Source organism: Mesocricetus auratus, unplaced genomic scaffold (genome assembly GCF_017639785.1).
Source record: "Mesocricetus auratus isolate SY011 unplaced genomic scaffold, BCM_Maur_2.0 Super-Scaffold_100015, whole genome shotgun sequence".
NCBI classification, from domain to species: Eukaryota; Metazoa; Chordata; class Mammalia; order Rodentia; family Cricetidae; genus Mesocricetus; species Mesocricetus auratus.
The window spans coordinates 61,502,946-61,509,933 of record NW_024429198.1 but is presented as its reverse complement, the minus strand read 5'-3'; positions in this window follow the sequence as shown (position 1 = coordinate 61,509,933).

The window sequence follows — 6,988 nt, the reverse complement described above, 5'->3', positions numbered from 1 at the left end:
GCGTTCTGCCACGTTAGGAAGCTCCTGCCAAATGTCGTTGTCGTGCCCTTGAAATTCGCAGACACCGGAGCTGTCAGTCAAGACCAGATCCTTTCCTTTATGGATTGGTGGCAGAAAATCGAGCAGAAGACAGAAGTGTGCTACCTAAATGTGCTCTGTGCCTGCTCCTCTGCATGCACGAGGCTGGAAACCAGGAGGAACGGGAAATTGGTCTTTGTGCACAGCCAGTGCTCCAGGGAGGGGTAGGAAATCTATCCCAGGGCTTGGTGGTAACTCAGGGACAGTGCTTACCTAACAAGTACAAAGTCTTAGGTTCCATCCCAGCACCGCAGATGACTATGGTGGCAAATAAATTAATTACGTGTAATCAAATATCTCTTAACAACAAGCCGCGAGTACAGCAGTGACATTTGCCTCATGTGTGGAGTTTTCAGACAGCCAAGCTTGATTCCTCTCTCCCAAGTCTTTTCCGATCTTTGGAGCAATAAGATCAGAAGCTGGGGGACCTGGCTTTGTTAAGTCCTTCTTGCCTAAGTGTGAGAGCCTGAGTTCAGATCCCCAGCACCCATGGGGAGATGGAGATGGAGGGGTCTTGGGGGCTCTGTGTAGAGAAGAAAGTGATTCTTTCACACTGAGTACCTCTCCCCCACCCCCTGTTGTCCTGAATGACCCCCTGAGTGGGCACCTCAAAGGCTTTGCGATATCAAACCCCCTTTAGCAAAGGGTCCTTTCACCCTGAGGAAGCTGTCTGATCCATCAGGACTTTCGTTCCCATGTCTGTCCGTTCTAAAAGGGCTGCACCAGAGCCTCTGGTCTAGAAAGATAAGTACTGTGCACGAGTACTTCAAAGTCCTCTAGGAGCATGGGTGGTTCCCACTGTCCCTGAGTCTTCCCTTCTTGATGAACCTTCCTACCTCCTGAGGCAGCCAAGGGCAGGGTTCACATTCCAGAAAGACATTGGCCTGGCCCTATTGGCCTCCTCCTTATCCTAGCCTTTATGGCACCTATCACCCATACATGGTTCCCAACTAGGTGTGCCTCTGTCACTCCAGAGACACTTGGCAAGCATGTCTGGAGACATTGTGACTTGTCACCACTGGCTAAGGCACACCAGTGGGTGTATTAGTTACTTTTCTATTGCAGAGACAAAACAACCCAGTAAAATACTTGACATCCTGTTTTAGAGACTTTCAGAGAGGAATCTGATGGTCAATATTCATTGTCAACTTGACTGGACATGTCCAGTTGCTTAGACAAACTTCTGAGCCTGTCTATGGGGGGAGTTCGTTTTTTGTTTTTTGTTTTTTTTTCAAGACAAGGTTTCCTTGTGTAGCCCTGACTGTCCTAGAACTCACGCTGTAGATCAGGCTGGCCTTGAACTCATGGGTAAGGGATTTATTTCTGACTCCCCGTTGGAGGATGCAACCCCTCGCAGTGGGAAGCCAATGGCAGCAGAGAATGAGACAGCTAGTCACACTGCATCCTCAGTCAGGAAGCTGGTGCTCAGCCTGCCTTTTCCTTTTCAGGAAGTCCGAGGCCCCACCACATAGAACGGTTCTGCCTACACCGAGGGAGTGGTTTCTCACCTCAACTAAGCTTCTCTACAACTCCCTTACAGACATGCCTGAGGTTTGTCTCCCAAGTAACTAGATCCAGTCAAGTTGATAATATGTGTTAGCTATCACCGTCTCTTCTGAAAACCTCTGAAATAGGGTCTCAGGCTGGACCTGCTGGCACAGGCTTGTAGCCTCAGGAGGCTAAGACAGGACTGTAAGTTCAAAGCCAGCCAGGGCTACAGAGTGAGTTCAAGACAGATTCTGGGCAACATAGTGATACCCTGTTTCAAAACCGAAAGTTTGCCTGGCTTACTAAAACAGCCAGAAAGAAGGGGAGGAGGAGAAAGTTTCTGTTGGCTTCTTGTTTACCTGAGTGCGGTGGAGGAGGGCCACGGAAGTCTAATCCATAGCAGGGAAGCAAGGGGTTCATCATCTTTGGGAGCTCTGACGAAGGCAGCCATGATGCCAGAGGGCTAAAGCGACCCCTTTGTAAGCCCGAGAATCCCCTGAAAGCGAAGCTGAGGGAAACAATGAGTCCTCTTGCCTTTACTCACTTTTGCTTTAGTTTTATCTTTGAGGCAGCCTCCAGCCGGGCTGGCTTACAACTCCCCATTGCAGTCAAGGATGCCTCGAACCTTTGATCCTGCTGCCTCCCCTTTGCCGTGTGCTGGGGTCACAGGCGTGTGTTGCCATGCCCGGGTCATGGGATGTTACGGGTGGAACCTGGCGGCTCCCTGCGTGCATTCTGTCAACGTGGCCACATTCCAAGTTCTCATTCGTTTAGTCGCTTTTATTACTAAGTCGAGAGATTGTGAAGGGAAGCCTGGTACTGTTAGAACCCAGATAGCATTGCTGAAGAAAATTGTAGCCAGGCTTTCTCTTGGGACTGCCAGCTCCCAAATAATAACACAGAGAGTTATTATTATTTATGAAAGCTTGGCCTTCAGCTTAGGCTTGTCCCCAACTAGCTCTTATTTAAATGAACATGTCTCTATTAATCTGCATTCTGCCTCGTGGCTTTTTGACTTCTCCTCCTTCTCTATATCCAACGTGTTCTACGTCTCTCCGGCATCTCTCCCGCACATAGACTCATCCCACGGGGTTCTTCTCTCTGCCTGAAAGTCTCTCCTAACCCCTCCTGCCTATGTATTGGTCATTCAGCTTTTTAAATTAAGCAGGTCAGGAACTTCAGGCGGGCAGAGCAAAACAGAGACACGTCTTCACACAGCATGATAAATACCCTGCAGTAGAAAACACCTCTACATGGGCTCATGGTGGCAACGGTTACCAGATGGCTTTTTCCAGGACGTGGCAGTCACTTCTCTTCATCGCAATCATGGAGCCTGCTCTCCACTGGGACCTTTGCAAACGTCTGACAGGTGGATTCTCTGACACCAGAGTCCCAAAGCAGCACCTGCAGAGCACACCAGCCCTGCTGTCTTCTGGACATGGCACCACGAAGAGCCGCCATGATGCTCATTGGACGGCCGCACGCCTGGGTTCTTCATTTCCCTTCCTACCAACCGCCTCTCTCTCCACTCAGCTCTCCCTGCTTCTGCAGCGTTGCAGGCAGGACTCCAGGGATAAAAATGTTGCGAAATGTGGTTGTCTCGTGCCTGAAATTTAAGCACTCGAGTGTAGACACAGAGACGGGACCAAAGGCTTGCCGTGCTCCATTGTGAGTTCAAGGACAGCTTGGACTGCTCAAAGCAGGAAAAAAACCCAATTAGACAGGTATTGTAGTGTGTTTCTGTACTTGAGCTCATTGATTACAGGAGGTAAGAGCTAAGGCATCAGTAGCTCAAGGCTATCCTCGGTCACACAGAAAGTTCAATGCGTGTCTGGGCTTCAAGAAACCCTATCTGAATTTTTTCCTTCTTCAGGAAATCTCATACTGGAGTGAGATTAGCCTGAGTCCCTGGTGCCTGGTGAGGCGTGGCTGGTGTGGGTCTGCAGAGGGGACACCGTCTCCCAGGATATATTTTGGGAAATAGCTCTTCATATGTCTGTTTCTTTCATCACCTCTATAAATTGCAGCACTGCTGCTGGCGAAGCAGAGAGAAACAGATGTCTTTCTTTGTCTGGCTATGGCCACGCTGGGACTGACCCTCATTCCTCCCACTAATCCATAATCCCTGACGATTTCGGTAAAGTGAGGCGCATCAGACTTCAGATTCTGACCGCGCTTCTTTACATCTTAGGGCCCCTAACCTGCACCCTGAGGAGGGAGATGGGGTGTCTCTCCTTTGCAAAACCATCAACTCAGTGCTTCGCATGGAGAGGAATTGTGATGGACACGACAAAAACGCAGTGCTGATCCAGTAACCAGACAGGGTTTGGGTGGCTAAGCTCCTCAGCGCAGGGGTGCACTCTGAAAGCACTGGCCGGGGCAGCAGCTGGTGGCTCTCTCCAAGTGTCTGGGTCACTTCCGAATTCCCTGCTCCGGCGAGGGCTCTCTGGTGGAAAGACCGGGAGACATGCTTCTGAAACAGGAACACTTTTTGTTGTTGTTGTTCTGTTTTTAGGGGTTTTGTTGTTATTTATATTTTATTTTGTTTTGTTTTGTTGAGGCAGGGTCTTGTGTAACTCAAACTGGTCTCAAACATACTTTGACTTGCAACTCCCAGTCGTCCTGACTCAGACTACAGAGATGAGCATGTATGCATGCCCCGTTTAGACAGGGCTTCATGCTTGCTGGGAAAGCACTCTACGACCTCCACCAACCCTTCCACGGGGATACTTAGACCTATTTATCTGTTTCAGAGTCTGCCCTGAGGGAGCACAGGAAGTTCCCTGAATGTGGACTTCCCACTTGTCTCCTCTGCCCTGCAGCCCACCCCGCTACCCTTTTCTTTCCTGCTGGGGCTTAGCTTGCGTTCCCAGCAAAGGTCAGTGTGGTAGCTCTCTATTGTGGGTGGCAGCTCCTTTGGGGTCGAAAGAGCGTTTCACAGGGTCCACATCCCCGATACCCCGCAGATCAAATGTTTATGTTATGATTTTTAGCAGTAGCAAAATTACGGTTATGAGGTAGCAATGACAATAATTTTAGGGTGGAGGGCCACCACAGCCTGAGGAACTGTATCAAACGGTTGGTCACGGATTTGGTAGGTTGAGAACCACTGGGCTGATGGTTTCTGGCTGCTACCCTGCCTTGACCTCAACTCTCTCTCTCAACTGTGACAGCTCATTTCCAAGGCTGTGCCTGCAGGGCCAAGTGTCTCCCAAATCCTGAGAGAGAAAGGGTTAGGGGGAGGGAGGGGGAGAGAGGGGGGAGCGATCAAGCGCCGACTGGCTCTGGTTCAGTCACCTACAATGACTGCAGTGGATTCTTGTCATCCAAGAAGCCCATGCCTTTACGTTGCCCGTCTGACCTTGTGGGTGTGCAAGCCACTTCTAGGGGCTGCCGGAACACTCCTCCCTGGGTCCTCTTCCCTTCACAGTGTTTGAAACAGGAGGCTATGGATGTGGCCGGTGAAACACAGCGTGCCTAGCGTGTGTGAGCGCTTCAGTGACCGGAGTCCCAGCAATTCTCCAGGGCCCTCCCACTGCGTCTCCCACTGAGCCTCCCATGATGCGGTTTAACCGCACCCCTGCCTGGAGGGTCTCCTCCTCCCAGTTTACTGTCGCAGCGGCGTATGTCTGTGCATCTGTGCCAGCGGCTGTGCAGGTGTGCCCGGTCAGAGGACGATTTGCAAACGTAAAGTGCCTTTCCTTCCACCCCAGGTTCTGGAAGTCAAACTGCCATAGCAGCCGCCGTCTCAGGCCTCTTCCCCAGCTCTGCTAGGGATGGGCTCTCAGGGACAGGCAGACGCTGAGAGACGGCGACCCCTCAGAGTTAGAAAGGGAAGTCACACAGGCCATAGGTGAACGGCCAGGGGAAGAGATGCAGGGCACAGGGCCCCTGCGCCTTCCGGGCCTCTCTCCAAGCTAATGACTTGCCCAGGGGCTTTACCCTCCCAGAGGTCGTTGGGGGTCTTGTGAGTTCTGTGAGTAAAGATATTCTAGAGAGACACTTGCGTTGTCAGAGTGTGCAGACAAGGGTGCCCTGAGTCAGAACTTCCCGGGGCAGAAGCACAGTGCCAGTCAAAAGAGGGGCTTGTCTCCACAGGAGAGATTTCACTCGGATCTAAGGAGCTCTGACAACCCGTTAGGCCACCTGGCAAGAGAGACGGGCTGAGACAAGGGTGGGTCAGCAGCGGGCCGCACCACACCCTTGACCAGGGCTGCTTACTTGTCTGTACCCACCCCTGCACTCTGTTTAAACTTGGGAGGGAGGGTCGCTGGGTCTCTTTGTCCCTTTACACAGCATGGCTATAATGAACGTGGGGATTTGAGAATGCCGCCCCCCACCATAGATTTAAATGCTTGGTCACAAGGGCGTGGCGCTATTTGAAAGGATGAGGAGGTGTGGCCTTGTTGGAAGAAGTGTGTCACTGGGGGGTGGGCTTTGAGGTTTCAAAAAGCCCATTCCAAGCCCAGAGTCTCTCTCTCTCTCTCTCTCTCTCTCTCTCTCTCTCTCTCTCTCTCTCTCTCTCTCTCTCTCTCTCTCTGACTCTGTCTCTGTCTCTGTCTCTCTCTCTCTCCCTTCCTCCCTGCTGTCTGCAGATGTAGGACTCTTAGCTACTTCTCCAGTACCAGGTCTACCTGGTCCCCCCCCATGACAGTGGGCTAACCCTCTGAACTGTAAGCTAGCCTACAGTTAAATGCTCTCCTTTAAAGAATTGCCGTGGTCATGGTGACTCTTCACAGCACTAGATTACTGACTGAGGCAGTAAATAAGCCTCCTTTTTCTGTTTTTGATTATTACTTTTTTTTAAAATTGGCCTACTGATGATGGGTGGCTTAGCCAAGCTAGTTAGGGCTGCCAGGGCCCACCCAGGTTCTGATTCATTTAAAAAAATTTATTTTTATTTCATGGGCATTCATGTTTGGCCTGCATGTATGTGAAGGTGTTATATCCCCTGAAACTAGAGTTGTAGGCAGCTGTGAGCTGCCACGTGGGCGCTGGGAATCGAACCAGGTCCTCTGGAAGAGCAGCCAGTGCTCCCAACCGCTGAGCCGTCTCCTCCAGGTTCTGATACTTACAGCTCCAGTATCACACTGTATCTCAGCCCCTCGTCAGTACTCGGGTGTTTGAGAGCAGAGGCCCCGCATGGCTGCCTTGGAGCCTCTGCCACACTTTGAAGACACTGCACTGTCTGGACGGTCAGCTGATTGTCACCCAGGACTTGGCCAGTGATAAGCACAGCTCTTCAGAGGACATACCCTGAGGCCCCCAAGAAGTGATCATCCACGGGTCTGCTGAGAAGCAGACAGTCCCCCGGCTGCTGGCTGGGGCTGCAGGAAGCCTGTGGGAGTGGACGTTCCTGACGGAGGACAAAGTCCTGCAATAAATCACATATACCCACAGTGCTTAGCCACTTCCTCTTTGG